This window comes from Equus asinus, chromosome 27 (genome assembly GCF_041296235.1).
Source record: "Equus asinus isolate D_3611 breed Donkey chromosome 27, EquAss-T2T_v2, whole genome shotgun sequence".
Classification (NCBI taxonomy): Eukaryota; Metazoa; Chordata; class Mammalia; order Perissodactyla; family Equidae; genus Equus; species Equus asinus.
Genome location: NC_091816.1, coordinates 7,191,106 through 7,216,196, shown reverse-complemented (window position 1 = coordinate 7,216,196; position 25,091 = coordinate 7,191,106). Strand labels below are relative to the sequence as shown.

The 25,091-nt window shown below is 41.9% G+C and overlaps 1 long non-coding RNA gene across 1 annotated transcript; it reads left to right on the top strand.

The window, feature by feature from the left end:
- Positions 1–442: 442 nt before the first annotated feature.
- Positions 443–25,091, top strand: LOC123281478 (uncharacterized). The gene is made up of 3 exons (XR_006520993.2): positions 443–583; positions 882–955; positions 24,490–25,091. It is a non-coding gene; the product is annotated as an uncharacterized lncRNA (long non-coding RNA).

Below are 25,091 nucleotides of genomic sequence, written 5' to 3'. Positions count from 1 at the left end.
TGTTCAAGACTGTTTTCCTCTCTCTCCTCTGTGTGCCTCAGTCTCCCTCTTTACCTCCCACTCTGCTTTATAAGGAAGATTCATATTTTTATCAATCTGGGAAGGAAACTGATACCTTTGGAGGTAGGCACTACATTTATATATTGGCATTCCTTCATTACACAAAGAGTTATTAAATGAACTACTGTGGTCTACTATGGACCACACCCAAATGTTTTCAAAAAGGAGATGAATTAAATAACAACACAAAACAACAATACCAAAGACTGCAAATGCAGCATCTGCCAGTGTGAGCATTAGTGGTCAAAGAGATTGCACAAGCGTTCAGAGAAGACGGAGTGTAGGAACAAGAGCTCGGGCTGGACTTTGAAGGCTGGGCAGGACTTGTAGAGGTGACGTCACAGAGCAGAAGGGAGTGGAGAAGGGCGAGCACAGGCCTGGAGGAAGGAACACACAGAGCGTGGACTGGGAGAGTGAGAAATCAAACTACATGAGGCACGCTGTCCCTGGAGACGAGCAGTGGGAGACAGGCTGGAAAGGTCATGAGGAGTCAGCATGTAGAGAGTTCTGAATACTAGACCAGGTAAGAGGAGGACACGGAATAATTTTCTAATGAGGAGGGGGTGGCTGACTGGAAGTGGCGTCTTCAGATGGTCAGTCTAGGAGCACCCGTCGGACACTTAGACAAGGGAGAAACTGAGGCCAGCGAGACCAGGGAACAGTGAGCAGTGATAAGGGACTCAACTTGGTTGGGACATGGGGAAGAACGGGGAAGAAATACCCAAAAGAGAATCCATGGAACTTGGTAAGAGAAATGAGACCGAGGACAGACGATGGAAGACATGGAAAATCCCATTATCTAACAGAAATTATCCCTCCAGGTCTACCACAGAGCCGTCAAAACAGAACACACCGTGCCTGGCACAGAGCAAGCACACGTGACTACTGGCTTTCAGTAAGTACTATTAGTATTAGGAGTTTATCCCATTTTATCCTCCCAGTGTCCCTGTGGAATTGCGCAGGGTAGCTCTGTTACGGGGCTAGGCAAGGAAAATCACTAAGAGATTAAGGAATTACCAAAAGGTGATTTTTTTCCCAGTGGCCAAGTAACAATTATTCTTCAGACTCTTCCCCCAACCATATTGTCAAAAAAAAATCATGATGATAATAATAAGGAGCACCCAGGCCAGGCCCCCAAATCAGTGATGAGCTAAGAGTATTCTTTTTTTTTTTTTATTGAGTTAATGATAGGTTACAATATTGTGAAATTTCAGTTGTACATTAACGTTTGTCATTCGTGTTGTAGGTGCACCACTTCACCCTTTGTGCCCACCCCCCACCCCACCTTTCCCCTGGTATCCACTAAACTGTTCTTAGTCCACGTTTTTAAATTCCTCATATGAGTGGAGTCATACAGAGGTTATCCTTCTCTAGCTGGCTTATTTCACTTAACATAATTCCCTCAAGGTCCATCCATGTTATTGCAAATGGAATGATTTTGTTCTGTTTTGCAGCTGAGTAGTATTCCATTGTGTATATATACCACATCTTCTTTATCCATTCGTCTGTTGATGGGCACTTAGGTTGCTTCCGTGTCTTGGCTATTGTAAATAATGCTGCAATGAACATTGGGGTACATAGGACTTTTGGGATTGCTGACTTCAAGCTCTTTGGATAAATACCCAGTAGTGGGATGGCTGGATCGTATGGTAGTTCTATTTTTAATTTTTTGAGGAATCTCCATACTGTTTTCCATAGTGGCTGCACCAGTTTGCATTCCCACCAGCAGTGTATGAGGGTTCCTTTTTCTCCACAACCTCTCCAACATTTGCTACTATTAGTTTTAGATATTTTTATCATTCTAATGGGTGTAAGGTGATATCTTAGTGTAGTTTTGATTTGCATTTCCCTGATGATCAGCGATGATGAGCATCTTTTCATGTGCCTATTGGCCATCCATATATCTTCTTTGGAGAAATGTCTGATCATGTCTCCAGCCCATTTTTTGATTGGGTTGTTTGATTTTTTGTTGTTGAGTTGTGAGAGTTCTTTATATATTATGGATATTAAGCCTTTGTCAGATATATGACTTGCAAATATTTTTTCCCAGTTAGTGGGTTGATTTTTTGTTTCAATCCTCTTTTCATTTGCCTTGAAGAAGCTCTTTAGTCTGATGAAGTCCCATTTGTTTATTCTTTCTATTGTTTCCCTTCTCTGAGAAGGCATGGTGTCCGAAAAGATCCTTTAAATACTGATGTCAAAGAGTGTACCGCCTACATTTTCTTCTAGAAGTCTTATGATTTCAGGTCTCACCTTTAGGTCTTTGATCCCTTTTGAGTTTATTTTAGTGAATGGTGAAAAAAAATGGTCAATTTTCATTCTTTTACATGTGGCTTTCCAGTTTTCCCAGCACCATTTGTTGAAAAGACTTTCTTTTCTCCATTGTATGCCCTCAGCTCCTTTGTCGAAGATAAGCTGTCCATAGATGTGTGGTTTTATTTCTGGGCTTTCAATTCTGTTCCATTGATCTGTGCACCTGTTTTTGTACCAGTACCATACTGTTTTGATTACTGTAACTTTGTAGTATGTTTTGAAGTCAGGGATTGTGATGCCTCCCGTTTTGTTCTTTTTTCTCAGGATTGCTTTAGAAAGTCAGGGTCTTTTGCTGCCCCATGTGAATTTTAGGATTCTTTGTTCTAATTCTGTAAAGAATATCATTGGGATTCTGATTGGGATCGCGCTGAATCTGTAGATTGCTTTAGGTAGAATGGACATTTTAACTATGTTTATTCTTCCAATCCATGTACATGGAATGTCTTTCCATCTCCTTATGTCGTCATCCAATTCTCTCAGAAAGGCCTTGTAATTTTCATTATATAGGTCCTTCACTTCCTTAGTTAAATTTACCCCAAGGTATTTTATTCTTTTTGTTGCGATTGTGAATGGTATTGTGTTCTTGAGTTCTTTTTCTGTTAGTTCGTTATTAGAGTATAGAAATGCTACTGATTTATGCAAATTGATTTTGTACCCTGCAACTTTGCTGTAGTTGTTGATTACTTCTAAGAGTTTTCCAATGGATTCTTTGGGGTTTTCTATATATAAGATCATGTTGTCTGCAAACAGCGAGAGTTTCACTTCTTCCCTCCCTATTTGGATTCCTTTTATTCCTTTTTCTTGCCTGATTGCTCTGGCCAGGACCTCCAGTACTATGTTAAATAAGAGTGGTGATAGAGGGCATCCTTGTCTCATTCCTGTTTTCAGGGGGATGGCATTCAGTTTTTGCCCATTGAGAATGATATTGGCTGTGGGTTTGTCATATATGGCCTTTACTATGTTGAGGTAGTTTCCTTCTATGCCCATTTTGTTCAAAGTTTTATCATAAATGGCTGTTGGATCTTGTCAAATGCCTTCTCTGCATCTTTTGAGATGATCATGTGGTTTTCATTCCTCAGTTTGTTGATGTGGTCTATGGTGTATCACGTTGATTGATTTGCGGATGTTGAACCATCCCTGTGTCCCTGGTATGAATCCCACCTGATCATGATGTATGATCCTTTTGATGAATTGCTGAATTCTGGTTGCCAAAATTTTGTTTAGAATTTTTGCATCTATGTTCATCAGTGATATTGGCCTGTAGTTCTCTTTTTTCGTGGTGTCCTTGTCAGGTTTTGGTATCAGCGTGATGTTGGCCTCATAGAATGTGTTAGGAAGTGTTCCATCTTCCCTAATTTTTTGGAATAGCTTGAAAAGGATAGGTATTAAATCCTCTCTCAAAGTTTGGTAGAATTCCCCAGGAAAGCCATCTGGTCCTGGGGTTTTATTCTTTGCGATGTTTTTGATTGCTGTTTCAATCTCTTTCCTTGTGATTGGTCTGTTCAAATTGTCTGCCTCTTCTTGAGAGAGCTTTGGGAGATTGTAGGAGTCCAAGAATTTATCCACTTCCTCTAGGTTATCCATTCTGTTGGCATATAGTTTTTCGTAGTATTCTCTTATAATCCGTTGTATTTCTGCAGTCTGTTGTTATTTCTCCTCTTTCATTTCTGATTTTGTTTATTTGAGCTTTCTCCCTTTTTTCTTTGTAAGTCTGGCTAGGGGTTTGTCGATTTTATTTATCTTCTCAAAAAAACAGCTCTTTGTTTCATTGATCCTTTCTACTGCCTTTTTCATTTCAATAGTATTTATTTCTGCTCTGATTTTTATTATTTCTCTCCTTCTGCTGACTTTGGGCTTCATTTGTTCTTTTTTCTCTAGTTCAGTTAGGTGTAGTTTAAGATTGCTTATTTGGGATTTTTCTTGTTTGTTTAAGATGTGCCTGTATTGCGATGAATTTTCCTCTTAATACAGCTTTTGCTGTATCCCATACAAGTTGGTATGGCATGTTATCATTTTCATTTGTTTCCAGGTATTTTTTGATTTAGCTAAGAGTATTCTTGAACACAGAAGCTATGCCACTAAATGTAGCTGTTTGTTCTCAACACACTTTCTCTTCTCTGGGGCAGTGGACTGGGGAGTTGAAATACTTACCATTCCTCAAGACACTGGATCACGGGAGCTGGAGGATACTGCTGAAGCCCCTGTACTGTGATACTGACCCCATTTTTCTTGTCAATCTAGCCACCAACCATTTGGCTAATGTACTGCTGGCAGAGAAGTTTTACTCTGTGGAAGACCTTTCTGTGAAAGCCAGACAAGGAGCTGGAAATAGGGAACAAATTTTAAATTAATACAGAGGTTGATTTGACAAACTGGGAACTTGGTCTAAAACAGGCCAAATGAAGTTCAGTGGTAATCAGTGTAAAAGTCTTAAACCTATGAGAAGGAAAAGAAAAAACGATACTATCAAATAAGTGAGTAAGAATAAAAAAGTGGAAAAAGTGTGCAATAATAAAATTGAATGGGAAGAGACCAGCAAATGCAGAGTGAACAAGGTGAATGTGTATTAGAAGAAAAAGTGTAATGCTTTGCTGTGTGGTAGGATCACACCCGCGTGTGTTGTGTGTCTTGAGAACAGAAGGCATGATGGTAGAATGAGAAAATATGGATAAAACAACGTAGGTCCACAAGCAACCCTCTCATGAGAAGCAGAAGTCAGCCCCAACTGGGCACTGCATCCCATTTGGAGAAGTGACATACAGGGTTAGAGAGCAGGACCTATGGACAGACTTCAGGCTCAGAATTATTTAGTCCAGAGTGGAAAAGTCTAGGAAGAAGGAGACGAGTGGGACTAAGTTGATGTAACAACAGGCTTCAAGCCAATGGGAGGCTCTTTCTCTTGGAGACCAGTGCCCAGCTGGTCCTCTCCATGCTCTCTGATGAGAAAGAGCAAGGAACGGGTTTTGCCTGAACTGGAGCAAGGACATGCCAACCCCAAATTTGTCTCCTTGGAATCGTTGGCTTTAAAATCTGTGTACAACAGGTTTCTTTTCTCCTGTTTCTTTACCTTACCTTCCTCTGTCTCTCACATCCACGGTGACGCTGGATTCTAGATGGCAACTTGCGTCAGCTGCACTCTCCTGACACCTGATATCCAAACACAGCAGTGAACAGAGAAGGGAAGTGACCTCGAATGGTCATGCAGCCGTCCCTCTGCCTCTGGGCATCTCGACTGTTTGGACCACGTCCCTAACCTTAGTCTATACTTCCATCTGGGCTTCACAACCCATCCGCAGTGTAATCTGGTCCAAAAACATCAGCATGGAAGACATATAATCATGGGTTAACAGCTTTGTAAAGAAAAATGAAAACATAAAAGGTGGTTGGATGGAAGATATAATCGAAGAAGGATACAGGATACCTCCTGGAGTCCATCAGAAGAGCTACAGAAGCCAGGCTAGCTCCTGGGCCCTTGGGGACCAGAACTGGGCACTCATCCTCCCCCTTCGCCTCTTGTCTGTACCTTCCCTGCCTTCACATAGTTGAGGATATGGCCAGAGGAAGTGAAAGGCCCATGCAGTTTCAACCTGCCGACCCAGGAGGAACCGGCCCCACCACTGTCACAGGCAGGAATGGTTCAGTGTCTAAGTTCAACCAGCAGCCGTAAAATCTGTCTATTGATACAGTGTTATCACTGGTCCCTCAGCAGGAGGCAGGTCTGGCTATTGATGAAGAATCCTCTGGAGAAAGAGGGTTTGGAACCCAGAGGAACCTCTCTGTGGCTTAGTTTACTTGTCTGTAAAATGGGGACAATTGTAGTACCTACCTTGTGGAGTTGCTGTCAGGATTAAATAAGGTAACGTGTACAGTGCTCCGAATCATGCCTGGCACACCTTTAACAATTAGGTAGGTGTTTACTACCTTTTTAAAGACTGTTTCATTCTAGCTATAACGAACTAAGTGAATCCCAAATACACATTCACACTGAAATTGTCACCATGCTATAATAAATACCAGCCATCAGATCCTTTACTTACCAAATATCCTACTGGATTATATGGACATTTTATCGACTAGGCAGAAAGCACAAATTCTGAATCTTACATGTTATAAACTCCAGAAAGACACAAATTTGCTTCGAGAGAGGACTTTATAAAATTCTTTAATTAAATAATATATGCACACTGAAGAATCTCTGGCAAATACACACAAAAAAAAACAAGATCAAAAAAAAATCTTTCACAGTCATTGCTACTCATGGTCCCTACTTGCATTTTGCCATTTTTTTCTTCCAGACCTTTCTTTATTCTGATGGACATTTTAATGTAATTATAACCGTTCAGTGTGTCACCATTTCCCAAAACCGTGTTCTGCAGAACACTAATGCTTGAGGATGGTAATAGATGTTGGTTGGATAAAGGACTCCAGGGAGAAATAAGTTCAAGAAGCAGTAGGTTAAACCACAGAACTTCTCAGAACCTTCAGCGTTGATGTACATTGTGAAGTCCTGAGAGGGCATATGATAGCAAGCATTTCCCAAATATATTTGACAAGGGAATAGTATTCCAAAACACACTTTAGAAAAATGCCACTCTACAATTTTGTATTCTGCTTATCAAAAGCATGTCCATATTTTTCATAAATTTTCTTCATATCGTTTTAAATCACTGTGTAATAATCTACTAAGAAGACATGCCATAGATTACTTAACCATTCTGCTACAGTTAGACATTTAGATCATAATCAACTTTTTGCTAATATAAATAAAGCTACAACTAACATCCTTTTGCATCATAGGTTTAAAAAAAATGAAAATGAATTTAGGATTAATTTCTTAGAACAGATTCCCAGAAGGAGAATTACTGGGTCAAAGGGTATTAATGTTTTAAGTTCATGGTACATGGTGCCAATTTGTTTTTCAACAAGTCTGTATCCATTTTCACTACACAGCAGCATGTGGCAGTGCCCACACACCACACCCAGAGCAAGACGATTGGGCCAAAAGGCTAAAAGCGGGGCTGCTGACGGCTCCTTTCATCAGCCTTCATTAGCACCACCTCTGGTGACAGCCTTTGCAGCTGTCAGATCTGCTGCCAGCCCCTCTACTCTCTTTCTCCCACTTCCCTCTCTCCCAGTTCCTCAAACACGCCCTCCTTAGTGGCTCCAGTATGCTGTTTTTGAACTAATTGCACAGAGGAAAGCCCACACCAGTGCCCACTGCCGCTAACACTAGGGGGCACAAAAGAGGTTCTGCTCCCAGCAGGGTGCTGGTAAATGTTTAACAACCAGCTCCCCCCAGGCAAAAAATCCCTGATTTGTAGCATTTGCCACTTTCTGCAGTGTAAATACTCTCACCATGGTTGATCTCAGGCTAACAACCTACCAACAAAATGTCACTGAACTTGGAGTTGGGAAGAGATGTGCACCACAGGCTCTCATGAGCCAGTAGCGGCTGGCTCCAGACACCACTGCCCAGCCACAGCTGCCAGCCCACTGAATTTTTCTCTTCACTTCTCCCTCCATGACTCCCTGCCCCTGTCTGGATTCTCCTCCACATCCAACCACACTCAGGATCCAGGATACCAGGCAGGTCAGCCCCTGGTGCTCACATAGCCCCTGAGCTGTAGTACTGTCTATATTCAGCCTATACTGGAGCTGCAGTGTGATTCACCATAGAGATCCACGGGATTCAATTGCCAAGGAGCCCAGCTCATAGAAACCTTAACCCTATGCCATCAACTCAGGCTCACCCCACTGTGCAGCTCTGCCCCCACCCTCATTCTCTCTGCTCTGGCACTAAGTCTTGAACTATCTTGCCTCATGCCCCTCTTCCCTGACAGCTCCTTACCTCCCACTCCACTTCAATATTAACCAAGCTCCTGAACTCCTTCTATGCCCCCAGTTTCCCACCCAATAGTTACTCCATGGATCTAATGACAAATTCAATTTCCGCATGCATGAACCAAATTGGACGAGATTTTTAAATCTTTTTCTCTTTCTGGTTATGCAGAAACTCTCTTTGCCAACCCCATCCCCATGAACATGCGCACACCTAGTGAGCATTGAACAGTCCGTACACCACGAGAAGGCCCTGGTACCCTGCCAGTCCTCCACCCACAGGACCAGACACTGTCCAGTATATCCTCAGCTGAGTATGATCAGAGAGCCTCAACTTCCAGGCTTGAGGTCATCAGACTTCCAAACTGATCTCTTAATTGGAACATCTTGCTGTGTGTTCCATCCATCTGACTACAGAACCCATGATGTATATCCCAAAAATTACAAGGGAAATCACTTAGTCCCCTTGGGAAACTCCAGCTGCCACCCACATCATGCCATGAGGGACAAGTGGAGTCTGCCATTTCTAATGTCAGGAGCCTCAACAAGAAAACACTCTCCCCACTACCACACACTATGTCCTCCTAGATAAGGTTTGCCCATCCCCACTGCCTACTCTCCCTCCCATAGTCCATATGAACAACCTTCTTGTTCTCATGTGTCAGCCTCGGTTAGGCTGAATAAGCTGTGATTGAGAAGAAGAAGGCAAAAGTGAAAAACACAAGGTAAAAGGAGAACAGAAAAGGAAAAAACTATGGCAAAATGGAAAGGCACAGTAGAAGGTACCAGGTATGACAGAATGCATTATGTTCTCCAACATTCCACTGGGATTTCCAGACCTTAGAAAACATAAATGATGGCTTCTACCTACAAACAAAGAAATGGATGAACTAATTTTAAGATCCCTACCAGGATCCACATTCCAGCTAAGTGCATTGTTACCCCACCCACACATGTGTATGAAATAGTTAACAATAATATCCCTGAGTGGAAGCAGGGAGGGTGCCTAACAGTGTTACAAGGAAGCATATGGATCCCCATATTTTTTACCAAAGGCAATCTATTCTAAGCTTGGACTCAATCTGGAAGTTACTCTTCCCCTAAAATGAGTCAAGCTCAAACCCCTTCACCTATCACAGTGTAGGGCACTATGCTGAAGCCGGCAGCACCAGGCAGGGAGTAGGCAGTGAGAAACAGAGAGCCAGGATCGTTCAAATAGAAACCTCATGGAAAGTAGGGCTAGCAGTTGGCATTTGGCCAATCATATCAGAGGAAGAACCCTTCCTAAGGAGCATCACTGGTAAAGATTCCTTACTTCAGGGAGCCAGGAGGAACTGCATGAACAGAGACGGATGAATTTCTGCAGTTAGTAATGAGGACCTTGATACGAGAAACACATATCCCAACACAAACCACTGCGGAACAAGGACAGCACAGAGCACAGCGGGAGAAAAAAGTTGCACAAGCTGGAAGGAGAAGAATAGAGAGTAAATCATAATAAAAACTATCCCCTCCTCTCTGTCCCCAGCCACACATGGTTTGGTTAATTCTTTAATGAGGATGGATTGTAATTAATATCAGAACTACACAGTATAATTATTGCATATAATTATGCTTGAGCTAACTGTGGAGTAAATCATATATAGTTTGCATTCTATAGTGTGAGTTTTCAATTAATCTTTTCTGGGGCGTGGAGGATGCTTCATCAACCCCTTCATTAAAGAACATCTCCAGAAATACACATACATCAGGTGGATCTGTAGATATTACGTTCAAGACTATGATGCTCAGAATTGCCACACCCAGCAGCTGCATCCCTTAGAGACTTCTGCCTTAAATAGACTTATTCCCACCCAGTAGTCCAGCCCAGACAACAGGCAGCTGACTAGCTGATCCAGAACCTGCCTCAGAATTAAGGCCACCTCTTGGTCCTCGGGTTGCTGGGGCCCCGTGTGGGCCTGTGGGCTGTTTCTGTGGGGCCATGCTCCCTCATCTCTAGCGGCTGCATGTCCTTCACTTGTGTCTCGTCCCACTTTCTTCACCACATCTACTGGGACCTGAAACTTTCCACTCCCTTCCTGGTTCTCCGAGAGCAATCCACAGACCACTGATGGTCGTAAGTTCAACAGAGGAAGGATCACAGACCTCCAACTGCTCCAAGACGCAAATTATATGTGGTTAATGGAACTTGGACTTCTATGATACAGACTGTGGTGTGTGTGCATGAGTGCTTGCGAGAGAGAGAGAGATCTGGTAGGTGGTCTACAGGGAAATCCAAGACGATTTGGGGTTGGGGGAAGGGCTGGCCAAATTGCAGGCGCCATTCTCCCTTGCCTCCCGTTTCTTACAGGGAGGTGTTTCTTACAGGGCCTTTGTCACTGTCTTGGAAGAGCGCTCATTCAACCAGGTGCTGCTTTCATTCCTGACGCCACCCTTCTCTCACGGCAACACCCTATTCTCCAGAGTGGCTGGCAGAATCCTTTCCAGGGGCATAGGGCTTTATTTCATGTGAGGAGACTTTTAAAGCAAATTAATGAATTAATTTAGGAGAGACCTCTAACTCTCCCTTATTAACTCAATTTCCCTGACTCTTTCCCTCTTTGCTCTCTAAAATCCTTCTCCCCTCCCCATCTATCAGACATTTCATCAATCGACCTTTTCCAGGCCCACGCCCTCTGCAGCTCATAAGTATCTACACAGCCAACCCCTGACCCTGCCCCCTCCAACATCATCACCCCCTAGAACAGGCTAAAGTTTAAACCCTTGAGCTCCTTCAAGAACCACCCAGGCAAGCAGCGCGGCCACCTCTGCAGGCAGAGTGCCTAGAGGACAAGCGGGGTGCATGGCATCCTGCGCATCCATCCTTCTTTCCCTTCCTAGCAGCCTCCAACCCCACTGCAAGGAACCTATGAGACCACCAGAAAGGACGGAACCACCCCTTTCTGCCCCTACCCCCAGCCTCCTGTCCCCTCAGTCAGCTTCCAAAGGCCACTCTTAGACAGAGTAAGTGACACTAAAAACAGCAGTCCCCCCCACCACACCCCCCGCCTGCCCACTGATAATAATGGGCCGAGACACTTTTATTATCATTATTAATTAGCACTTTCAAGCAATGGAATTAAATCAATATGGTGGACTGAAACTAATTTTAACAAGCCATTGAGATCAATCATTGGGACTTTTATCTACATAAATGCCACTAAACTCAGCTCGTTAGTGTAACATTAGCTGGAAAGAAAAAGAAGGGAGACTGGCGGGGTTTTAATTAGGAAGACATAAACCGAGCCACAATTTTTCTTCTTTGATTTGCTTTTAATCTCGTCTGCAAAGCTCTTCTGGTGCTGCCCAGGCTGATTTTCAGTCCCAGGCCACTTCAGCGGGAAGGGGAGGGGACTGAGCCAGGAGAAGAGAAGGGCAAGCAGCAGCAAGGAGCGCTCAGATGGTCCCTTTCCCAGGCCCACCTGGGAAACGGACTGGTCATCTCCCTGCCACCCCTAAGTCTGACCTCTCAGATTCCCCTACCCAGAGCTGGCCTCTGCTCCCTTTGTGTTCACATTCGTTTAGCGTTTATTTGTTTCTGCGTTATATTCAAATGATTTATGTTCATTGGTTCATTCAAGGAACAATAGATGAGCGTTAATATGTCCCAGGCACCCTGCTCACTGCTCTAAGAGAATTTAAAAACAATGAACAAGATGTGGTCCTACTCCAAGGAGTCTGCATTCGGGTCTTCTGTCTCTCCTAGACTGTCAGTCCCTGAAGGTACGGAGTATAGCTAATTTATCTGGGTGCCCCAGCCCACTGAACTCTATGCTCTGCACCTATCGGAGCCCAGAAAATGTTGGGGTGAGTGGTTAAGAACCCCACTTCTCTACCCACATGTTGCTCCGTTCTCTGCCTAGGCCCCTAGACCCAGCCACTCTACACCTTCCTGGGCTGGGCATTCCATGCGCACAGAGCCCCTTTCTAAACTCTACACCCTGCTCTGGCTCTCACTCACTCTAATGACGCCCTTCCATCCTTGTTCCCTGACAGGCTGTGGCTTGTTATCCTTCAAGACCTGGTTCTAAGGCCACATGTGAGTGGAGCTAGTTATCTGGCTGACTGGGCTCCCTGGCTGCTCATTCTACCTCTGTGACGGTTCTCCCCCCATGTTCCTGAATTCTTCTGTTGGGTCCTGCCTGCTCCTCCACTAAACCATGAGCACCCTGAGGGTGGGGACCAGGCTTCAGCAACCCTTCTATCCCTGATGCCTCCTACACTGCTTGGCACAGAGCTGGCACTAGATTCAGAATCGCAGGCAAGGATGGAGTCATCTACTTCATCAAGATCAGGATAAAACCACAACTCAGCATTTGGGGTTCACCCACAGCCTCTCCCTCAAAAGACTTCAGTATTTTCTCCCACTGCTTCCTGACACAACTTCTCTATTCTGATGTGCTTTGAACATTCTACCCCCTACATTTTTGCTCACTCTGCTGGCTCTTTTCCAAGGAATCTTGCCCTTCCAAAGCCTGCTCACCCTTCTGGGCTGTCTCAAGACTCATTCCCTTCATCCCATGCAGACTTTCCTAACACAGAAGCCTTCCTGATACAGGAACCTTCTCTGTTCTCCTCGTTTGGTCACCCATGTGGGCCTTATCACCAACTACCTTCCACTGCTAGATATATGTTGGACCCTGACTTTCCTATTGAGCTTGGAATAGAAATCGTCCCATGAAGCACCACCTCTAGGAAGCAAATAATTCCAGTGGAGCAGAGCTCCTGGATACAAATCCCGGCTCTGCCACACGTCACATTTGAGTCTCCCGTAAGTTACTAAACGCTGCTACATCTCAATTTCCTCACCTGGAGAATGGGAGCCAAACAGTACGTACCTATAGTTTCATAAAAATTAACTGCGATAATTCCTACAGAGAACTTAGCATTGTGCCTGGCACGTAGTAAGTGATCAACATATTTGTTATTATTGCCACCATTGCTATGATTATTACTATTATCAATTTGTTGTGCTCTGATTTCGTCCCCACCTAGCAAGCTATTGATTATAATTTGGCTTCCCTACAAGAAAAGACCCTGCTGACCAGTTAACATGAGAATCAGTCTATTTATCAGATATGTTTCTCATTGCAAATTAATAAATTGACCTTCTAGATTTTTATCTATCAGTTTCCTAGGAGTTAGGTTAGGGGAAATAAATCCGTAAGTCCAGTTCACTCCTGCATACATTAGCCATCAAATTTTGAGGCCGAGGTCCTAGGTCTCGGCAATCATACCATGATGCCACCAACTTGGAGCTGTCTGTGCAGCCAGCAAGGCTTCATGGGCTGTATCACCCTTTAGGCTCATTGTTTCACCCCTTTATGGATGGTACTTAAAATCTCCAAGCTTAACTTTCCTCACCTGCAAAACAGGGAAAACTTAGTCACACCTGCATCAGATGGGAGACTGTGAGGACTGGATGGGATAATGAATGGAAAGAACTAGACCCTTGCTTTGCACAACAATCGTTAGCTTTAAGAGCAATTCACAATCATTCCGCCTCACCACACTTTTTTCATTCTTATAACAACAATTTGAGCAATACTTTATATTTACTAGGTCCTTTCATATGCGTTCTTTTACTTCTCATTGACAACCATTCCTACCTAACAGAGAAGGAAACTGGGAACAAACAGATAAAGTCACTTTCTTAAGGTCACACGGTTTACAAAGTACCAAGCTGGGACTCAAACCCAGGTCTTCTCCCACAGTCTAGTGTCTTTTCTTTACAAAATATATGCCCATCTAATAAATATCAAACAAACAAACAAACAAAACCCTACTGTTTTGTTTAATTACACTTTAAAACTATTTTAAATTTCGCTGGTCTACTAATAAGACACCCTAGTGTGGACACAACTGGAAGGGACAGCAAGTAGAACATACAACTATGTACTGGAGGGCTTTGGGGAGAAGAAGAAGAAAAAAAGAAGATTGGCAATAGACATTAGCTCAGATACAAATGTTAAAAAAAAAAAAAAGGTACCCTAGTTTTGAAAAGCTCTGGATCAAAAAACTAATCCACTTGCTCCATGGTGACTGACAAATGTGGGCCAGGAGTCTGAAAGCTGACCAAATTTTCTACATCCTCTGGGCCTTTTTGCAGAACACCTTGCCCTGGGCGTGATCCATCACTACAGCACATCCTAAAGAACAGGAGGAGCCGGCTGTGTTGGGATGGGCCTCAGACAGCAAAGCAAAGCCGAGATGCTGCCTGCCTTTGTCCTAATGGCTGCTTGTCTGTTCTCATGTAGTGTGGCAAGTTCTCAAGTCAGAGAAGCTCAGAAAAAAACCAGTTTACTTCATAGTCACAGATCTGGTTGCCTGTTATGCTGTGAAGCAGCTAAAACTAGATAGTTTCCTTTCTGGAGATGCCCCACATCCGGCTCCCCCTAAAAACAGATGGTGGATGGCTGTAGGCCTTGAGGGTAGAATCTCTGAAACAGAGTGGCCTATGTTGCCTCCCATCGCTCCAGTGAGCTACCCATATGCTTAGGTCCATGGATGGCCCAGTCATTGCCTCGCGGTTCCAACTTTCGCCCCAATGCTCTATTTTGCCTTAGAAACTAGACGTTTCAAATGCCTTCAAGACTTCTTGAACCAAACTTATCACCATCCCCTCACCCCCACCATCTCCCTGCCCTATCAAAAATATCCTAACTTCCTCTTGTCTAACAAAGATCTCACCTTTCTCAGGGTCTCCCACACTCAAGACCCTGCAGTTGTTTTAAAGATTCTTTTGCTGTAACTTTTCAAACTCAAAGAGTACTGCGTGTAAGCGTGGACTAGGTACCAGGTGTAGACGTCGGTCATGGCCATTCTTATCTCAGCCTTGGAAATCTGCAGGAGTTTCCAAATTCGTCTCCCAAGTAATGGGGTCCTCCCTAGTCAATCCTTCTAAGTTAGAGGTCAGCAAACCTCTTCTGTAAAAAGCAAGATAGCAACTATTTTAGGCTTTGTGGGCCAAACAGTCCCTGTTGCAAATACTCAACTCTGCCTAGTGTAAAAGCAGTGTAAAAGCAGCCATAGCCAAATATAAATGAGTGGACATGGCTGTGTTCTAATAAAACTTTATTTACAAAACAGGTTGGATTTGGCCCATGGGCTACAGTTTGTCAACTCTTATTCTATATTGTTCTTGTATTAATCTTCCCTCAACACCACAGTTCTTATCATTTTTGTAGTGTTTTGCAGAAGAAGTATAATTAGGTCCAGAAATGAGACTTGAATTCTAGTCTTCTGCAGCAGACATTGTTGATGCCCTGCTTGGCTCCTTAGCCCACTTCTGAGTTTACCTACACCCTCAGGGGACAGTTCCCAGGAGCACTGATAGCTTCCCACCTGAGCCCACATCTCTCTGCTTCACTGCCTGAGGGCTTTCTCTAGTGCCCTAGAAGCTTGTTTAGCTTGTGTGCAAAGAAGGACAGAAATTCTGGGCATTTAAAACCCTCAAGAGCAACTCTCACCAATGGAGGATGTGAATTGGTGTATAAATATTACGTTTTCCCATCCCTTGAGAAGACAATTTTGAGGCATATTCTACATGGATCCATAGAAGGTCCCTGCAGGATTGAGATCAATAGACCACAGCAGAATCCCACTGATTAATGTATCTTCATTGGCTTTTCTCCCATTTCTGTCACATTTTCCCCACTCCTTCAGTCGCTTCCTAGGATCTATGTCTCTGGGTCTGAATTCAGGGTAACTAAACTGAGATGTCTTCTGACTCAACAGTCCAGGACTTTTTTTCACTTTAATTCCCTTCATAAGAGTCTAAAATGGCACTTTTACTTCTGGCAACATGGCAGACTGAGCATTCTAAAAATATCTTCTGATCTTAACACTTAGGTACTGGATAAATTACAGAAAACACACTTTTAAATGTATTTGTTTTCAAGAAAGTAAGGGAGGTCTCCAAGAGCCACATACTTACATACATACATGTATACACACACACACACACTTACGAAAACAAAGAGTAAACTGAAACAAGAAGGGTAAGTGATGCCCTGGGGGCAAATGTCAAAACCTAGAGTTTTGGAGATTAATGTGGCTTTGATGTGAATGGGAAATGGGAGGCCAGTCCTTGGCCTCATGCAAGGTTGAGAAGCTAACCCAAGACCTCCTCATGGAGCTACATCTTCCGTGAAAGGGCAAACCGAAGAAAGATACAGCCTTCTAACAAAGCAAAACTGTTTTTATAGTGCCTTTATATACATCTTATATATGTAAAATAATCTTCCTTTAGAATTCATGACCCAGATCTGTTCTCACTGGGCATCAGGAGTTTTAATGCATACTACCCACATATAAGGGAAACCTCAAACTGAGAAATTAAATTAAAAAGTGATCCTAGTTTGGTAGTGCCCTCAATTCCAAATGGAAACATATAAACCTTTCTGGAAAAGAAATCCTCAACCCAGACCCCACAGATTATGTTCAAGCAAATAAGAGCTCAAGTAAAAAATTATCAAGCACAAGGAGAAACAAGCTGCCATAAGCTAGCATCAGCAGAAATGACAAACAACAAAGTTATGCCTCCCAACAAATTTGAATATTGGGTTATCAGAGAGTGAATACAATATAACAAATTATGTAATTTTTAAAGGAAAGAGGTAAAATTGCAAAAATGAGCAAAGTGTAAGAGAGTATTAAAAAATGACAAGGAGAATTTTTTCATTGAAATTAAAAATACAATCATTGAAATTTAAAACTCAAAGGAAAAGGTTAACATCAGATTAGACACCCCTGAAGAATAAATTAGTGACATCAAAGAGAGCTGATGAATTATGCAGAATCTAGCATAAAGAGATAGGAGATGAAAAATATGAATGAAAGAGAGGTCAAGAAACATGAAGAAAGGAATTAGAAGGCATAGCACATACGTAATTGTAGTTATAGAAAAAGAAAATAGAAGAGAGAAAATATTCAAAGATACAATCACTAAGAATTTTCCACAATTTGTGAAAGACATAAATTTATACATAAAGGAAGCACAACTATACAAAGCAGTATAAATAAAATGAAATGCATACCTATACACCTTGTAGAGAAACTTCAGGACAGCAAAGACAATGACAACATCTGTTTAAACATCTAAAAGAAAAGATTGATCACCAAAAATAAAAACAGAAAAATAAAACTAATAATTAAACTAACAACAGACTTCTCATTTGTGACAATGGAAGTCAGAGTACAATGGAATAACACTTCGACATGCTAGGAAAAAATAACTATCAACCTTGGACAGGAGTATCCAGAAAATTCAGATTTCAAGTTCCTTTCAGATAAAAAAAAAAATGAAATAGTTTATCGCCAAGATACCCTCACTAAAAAACTTAGTTTAAGAAGTAAAATAATCCCAGAAAATAATCTGCAATGCAAGAAGAAATTGTGAGCAATAAAAATGATACCATATATAAAAATCTAAACAATAAAACAAAAGTAATCTTTTTGTGTGCTTCAAAACAAGAGCTAAAATATATGGGCAGTGCTGGAGGGGGTGGGATTGACAGGAGATAAAGCTTTCCAAGATCCTTGTTCTTGAGGGAAGTGGGGTTAAGATGCTAATATATTTTAGACCGTTGAGTGCACAAAATGAAATTTAAAGGCCTCCCTTTAAATGAATATTGAGTGAGTAATTTCTAAAACCAGTAGAGAGGCAATCAAGAACAAGCAATCCAAAAGAAGGCAAGAAAAGGAAGTGGGGGCAGAGTCATAGAAAAAGCAAAATTAATAGCAACAAGGTAGAAATTTATTTATGAATATAGAAAATTGATATATATCACATATATATATAACTTATATATACAAAATTTTAAAATCATATTAAGCTTAATATATGTAATAAAATTAAACCCAAAGGAAAAGGAATAATGAATATGAAATTCAAAATAATGATCACTCTTAGTGAATAAGGAAGGTAACTATAGGAAGGAGAACACAGAGGGCTTCAAGGGTACTGGTTATGTTCTAATTCTTAAGTGGAATAGAAAGTATACAGATATTTGTTTTGTTCTTTATACCTTATATTTACACACACACAGTGTGTGTGTGTGTGTGTGTACTTATATAAATGAAATATTTCCTTAAAAGATTTAAAATTTTAAAAAGAATCTCCAAAGGCTCCATATTGCTCCATTATGTTTAAACTCATAAGCCTGGCATTTTAAGCCCTTCCTCAGCTGGCCAGAACTTCTCTCTCACTCCTGCCTCTAGTGGGAATTCCCTATTGCCATCCTTCTCCTCATCATTGTCACTACCAGATTAATTCAAATCTCCAAGACTTTTTTCATTCTGTCTTACTCAGCTTTCTTTCTAAGATGCAAACTCTACAGTTCCTGGAAGAAAAAAACATAAAACATTTTCCCATACATGAAGCCTTCCTGAGTTTACCCCAGTACACAGGGACCTCTCAATAATATGAAATACTTCCAGGACAAGTGAACTGAGTTTGCCACACACTCTTGGTGTTCAATGTGGGGGAATTATTGTCTCTTAACTAGCCAGTGAACTCCTTGAGAGCAAAGACAGAGCCTCATGTTTCCTTTTACGTCTCACTACCTCCTAGCCAGTACTGAAGTCATAAAATGCGCTCAATCAGCATCCACTGAAGAAATGATAGCATGGGACCAATTCTTAATTCTCATGGAACTGATTCTGTTTGAGAATCTGGAAGACTTTATGGCCTTGCTTCTCAAGTCTTCCTAAGGTCCAGCTGTATCCTGCCACACATCCCTTTCCTGCTTTTCTATTTAAACTTGTTCAAATTCATTTCTGTTACTTTTTTAGCCAAACAATCCTCCTTAAGAAATGCATTTCCAAGACTCAGGGCAACTCAAGTTCATGTCCAACAAAAATTACCAAATATCATACACCATTGACCTTCAAGATTGCTCACAAGCAATAAATCTGTGATTGCCAAGGGTGCACTAAATTAAAATAGGTGTTCAAGGTCCACAACTAGTTCTCTACATGGTCAGAACATGAACCTAATGTTCTCGACACTCATTCCATAGCTCCTCTCACTCCCAACATGTTCACTAGTGTTCTTTTAGAAGTTACAAGGTTCTTTTCTCTTCTGAAGCCTCATAAAGAGGTTCCTGATAAAATAGCAAGAATTGACACAGAGCATGTTGGGAAAAAGCTATTGTCCTAAGAGACCAAATTGTGGGAGCTAAAAAGGAGGTGAATGTGAGGAACAAGATCTAGAAAATTCTTACCATGCCGCAAACTAAGAAGAAAAGTGAGAGTCACTCCTCTGCTAATTCTAGATGCCCTTATTAGTTCTAGGGATCAGCTTATCCATTAACCAATACCTTTAACAACAGGTATCTGGGAACTATGGGATGTTCAATCATTCATCCATTTCTTCATTCACCATTTATTGAGTGCCTACTATGTGGCAGGCATTGTACTAGGCGCTAGGGACATTCTAGTAAAGGGAGAATTGATAAAGCAAATAGGTCAAATAAATTTTATGTTAAATGTTGACACATGATATGGAGAAGAATATAGAGAAAAGGGCATTAGCAGTGTCAGGTGGTCATGGTGGACATCTCAGGGTGGACAAAGAAAGCTTCTCTGAGAAGATGACATTCGAGCACAAGCAACACGAAAATGGAAGCAGAAATAAGGAAACAATGAAAGAAAGAATGAATGCAAAGTGACCTACCAATTGCTCTTGCATAGCCTTCCAGGCCTGATTCCTTGGTCTTTTCCTTGAACCAAGAAGATACCAAGGACAGAAAGCTAGCAAGACTCTCCTCCAAGGCAAAGAAGTCACAGGGTTGGCAGAACCTGGCATTAGCAAGCTGAGGTGGTAGCTAGCAAATCGTACCTCTCAAGAAATAGCAGGGATAGAGGACCAGGGCTTCTCACTTTCATAGCAGACCTTTAAATTCCTTTGATTATTTCTCTCTCATGTAGATAGCACACATTACACACATGTGCACATGCACCCACAGACACACATACACACATCAGTTCCTAACAGAATATCTGACAAGATACTCCCTAACTGCTTCTGGAAGCTTCAAGGCAAACTCTCAGGACTTCTCTGATTTCACCAGGTTACTTATGGGGTGAATCTATCAAGGCCGAGGAACTTGACTGGGAGGTTGGGAGAAGAGCTATTTGAATACAAGTAGTATTAAACCCAACCACTAAAAAAAGCTAGAGAAAATAATCCCATTAAATTGGCTAGCAATTCTCAGAGATTAATCTGTTTCTGGAACTCAGCCTGGTCCCTCTGATGCCATTTAGCAAGGTTCAAGACACAGAAATAACTGTGAAATCCCACCTTTCACCCAGCCTCTGAATCAACATGGGCTTCCTCTTTTATTTTCTGTGGAAAAAGTACAGGTGTGGGAGTCATACAGATCTGGATTCAAATCCCACCTCTGTGTTTTATAGGAACTTGCTTTTTGGCTTAGTTTTCTTGACTTTTTTTTTCTTTACTGCACAATCTCCTTCATGTACTGTATATTTCCAGGGAAAGATTTGGTTTTCTTGAGTATATTATTTTATTAGTCACTTCATAAGACCTCCTTTGGGCATTCTAGAGTAACACTGGATGGTCCCAAACTGTTTTCTAAGGATTTTCATACAGCCTTTTAAAACCATGTCATCAGAAGAAATTCATCTCTTGTTCAACTTGCATACCATGTTCAGCACAACAGAAATTTCAGTCTTCCTGCTTCACTATCCTAGCTAATGACTTCCACCCTCAAGGCCATGTCAGAGTCTGAGATGGCTGTGGAGTTCTAGCCATCACTCCTGTGTTACAGGCCAGAAGGAGGAAAGACAGAAGGACAAGAAGAGGACCAATCTGAGTCAGCTCCCTTCAAGATGCCTTTCCAGAAGTCCTGCACAATTCCTCCACTTACATCTCACTGACTAGCACTTAGTTCCAAGGCCACATATCACTGCAGGAGAGATAGAAATGTGCCTTGTTAAAAGTGAGGATCTGTTATTAAAAAGGAAGAGGAAAATTGGGTGGGCCACCAGTGGACTCTGCTGAAGTGCTGGATGCTAGCATATGGGGCCCTGGATGTGGGAGGTCACCCACATGTGGATCCCACATAGAATGAGGATCTCACACCCTCATGCTCTTGTGTCTTCCAACTCTGCCCATATGCATCACCTGTCTGGGGGCTCTTCTGCATTTTTACATAACTCTATTCTTCCTTTGAGACACAACTGATATGATACCTCCAGAAAATCTTCCTTATCCACCACCCACTTCTCCACTCCTCACTCTCTGTTTTTGCCTGTTACAGTGCTTTCCATGTTTCTCACAGTTCTGTCTTTACTGAGCTTACCAGAGTAAGAACCAGAACAAGAACACATCCCTGTGCTATATTAAATACTAGTCATTTATTTATTCTTATTCTTATTCTTTTGTTTCCCTTCATCTTTCTAACTGTCCATTTTCCATATGTTTCTTCCTCCCATTCCCTCGCCTCTTCCTTGGGCCTGCCAGGGGCATGAAGGTAGGTCACCACTGAGTTCCACTGATGGTCCATGAGGTCAAAGAGTATCCTCATCTTTAATCTACTATATTAAAGCTCCAAAGCTAAAAATTGATTGTTAAGGGACCTTAAAAGTCAGCACAGCTTCCAACCTGTCTTAATTTACTCTTAGAAAATGGTTCATGCTCTAGGAGACTCTGGTCCGAACTATGCCATTTCAAAGTCCCTGATCCTAAGAAACGGCAGAGTTCCCCATATAGGATACCATGACAAAGAGTGTGGCAAGGTACAAAACATGCTGCATGCAGAGTTTATGAGTTGTGGGAGTTCTCATGTCACATTGAGATGGCTTTTCCTAACTGAGTCTTCAAGGCCACATTGCCATGATTGGGACACATCACCAAGACACTGGGAAGACTTCAGTCAGAAAAGAGCAGTTGGGACACAGGCCTTCCTTCCATAAGCACTTCTGTACCCAAAGGTCCCTGCTTGTCTCTGGGCTTCACATCTTGGAGGTGGCGTATGGCAGAGCAGGAGTGGATGAGCTTTCTAGGCGATGGAGCCAGCTGCTCACATCTCATGAAGGAAGACCAAAAAGCATGAAGGAAATTCCCTTGAGAGCAAGGCCTGAAGCAATGGAGGGCAAACCACTTCTTACAAGGCAAAGTATCAAATTTCATATCAATTTCTAGGTTTATCTCCCCTTTTTTACACTCAATCCTTTCATAAAGTCATATTTAAATGTTCCTTGGTAATCTTTGTGGGCTACTCTCTAGAAAGGGAGAGGTCTCAAGTCAATACTTGGCCCAGGATATAGATTCTCCTTCCTCCTTCCCATCTCTCCAGGTCAAGGTAGTAGCTGAAATTATAATGTTGAGGAGACAAGAAGTATTCACTTTTCCAGAGAAAGGAGATATTCTACGGTATAAGAAAAATAAGACAAAATGGCCTGCCAAAGAATTAACTAGCATACAATGGTAAACACCTAATATTTTGAGTCAGAAAACCTGGGTTTTGATCCCTATCTTGCCACTTACTGAGTGACCCAGAACAAGCTACTTAACCTCCCCAAGCCTCAGTTTCCCCAACTAGAAAAGAGAGACAATAAAATCCACTTCACGATGATATCATAAAGATTCAATGAGATTTTCAACTGTAAATATAAATAGCATGTCTTATATTAGAATAGGTATCTAAAAATGTTTTCTTGAACCTAAGACCCAGCAAAGACTCTTAGGCTCCTTTCCTAAAGCTAGCTATTTTTCCCTCTATCTAGATCAGTCTCTTTTTCACATACCATACAAGTTAGTTTACTCCTCCTAAAAACTTTGAGATATTGACATGAATTCACAAAACGACTATCAATAAATTTGTATTGAGTACCAAATACTAAAGTACTTTCCCAAGTATTAGGGAGTACAGAGTCAGCTAAGTGAGATTTACTATATTCAGGAGCTTACAGTTTATTTGGGGAGATAAGATTAAACCACTGGAGAGCATCAGCAAACTATAGCCCTTATTCCAAGGGTTGAGGGGCCAATGTGGGACTTCTGCCAAGTTGCTGCGTATGCCTATTCTATTTGTATATTCAGGGACAGAGAGGAAAACGACAGGGAGGGTCCATGGGTCCACTAAGCCCTCTGTGAGATGGATTTATGCCAAAAGCTCACTGATCACCAGAAGGTCCCACCTAGACTAGTGAATCACAGTGGCATTTAGGGACCCAGTTACTAGTGTCAGTTCAGAACCAAGTCAGTGTCTAGTAAATCCCTGAAAGTTCTGCAGATTTCCTTTCCCCCAGTGTACAGTAAGCCTAGTAAATAGCAAAGGCCCCTTTGGGAAAAGCTTGGGGGAATATTTACAGAATACAGTCATAGCATGCTGCATGTTCATCTTCAGGGGGGCCAGCCTTCCCTTCAATCAAGGGGCTCAGGCTCTATGATCTGGCTTAAGGCTGAACACTGGTTACGAAACTAAGACCCTCCATTGTGCCCAGTCAAATCAAGTTCCTGGCTGTCAGACCTGGAGTGTTCTGTTATATAGAGGAAGTACTATTGCAGTAGACCGCCCATCTACTTCATTCGCAAGGATACGGAAGTCAGTTAGGCATGGCCAAAGAGTCCGGCACGTCATTCCGTTTACCTCCTGGTTCCTACCGCCCATTTCGGTAATTGTTTCTCCCTTGTCTCTGGCAGTTAAAAGCTATTTCTTGGCCACTAATTCTCCAGGATCTCCATGGAAATCAGGGAGCACATCTAATCACTGCAGCTCTTCATGTGTACAGAGAAAACTACCATAATGCTTTGCAATGATGCTGATGCTCTCATCGCTAACCTGTTTCCCAATTTCTCCCCTTAATAAAAGGAATGTCTTCCGGGCCTCTTGAGGGACATAGTGGAGGTGGAGAGTAATGGTATGCAGTTTGCATATGATAAATCCATTCCCATATTCCTAACCCATCAAACATTTGGAGTCAATCTTCTACATTATGCTTCAGCATCACTGAATATAGGCCATTGTTGGGTCAAAGTTTCAGCCAACCAATCAGGTAAACAAACTTTAGAGCCACTTCTAACGTGAGATCCATCATCTCTGGTAAGTGCACCTATATAATGAATTCGGTTTGATCTGTTTGTATAGTCTATCCTCCTTGTGTTAGTACTCTTAGAATCCATTTTCACACGTGCTTCCCCAAAATTTATGCTGACATAAAATAGCAACATCTTGCATTTATTTTGGAGTATAAGCTATTTTTTTTTTTCAGGTTCGACAGAGGCAGCAGGGATGGGGTCTGGGAGGCTTAATGAGAACAGGCATCCTTTTCAAGGCACCTGCTCTAAGTAAGGTTATTACTGGGTCTTCAAGAAAGAGAAAGCTGATCTGGTGTGCCCAAGAAGAGTGAGCTGCTTCTTCTAACAAGGGACACTTGGAGAGACTGGGAAGTTCACGTCTCAGTTTCAAACAATTCAACCCAGGTAGAAACTTGTTGTGTCTGTGACTTCAACTCATCATAATTCTACAACCCATACAACTAAATTCCAAGTCTAATTCTCATCAAGATTGGCCCCGTACATAGAAAAAGATTCTTCTATGGTCTCTGTAAAAGTGCCCTGGTTGTCTGAACATTTGAGTTGAGAGTCTGAAAACCTGATTTTTTTAAAGTGAGATATGATTGACATATAACATTATATTAGCTTCAGAAGTACAACATAATGATTCTGTATTTATACATATTGCAAAATGATCACCACAAGTCTAGTTAACATCCATCACCATACATAATTACAATTTTTTTCTTGTGGTGAGAACTTTTAAGATCTACTCTCTTAGCAACTTTCAAATAAACAATACAGTATTATTAACTAT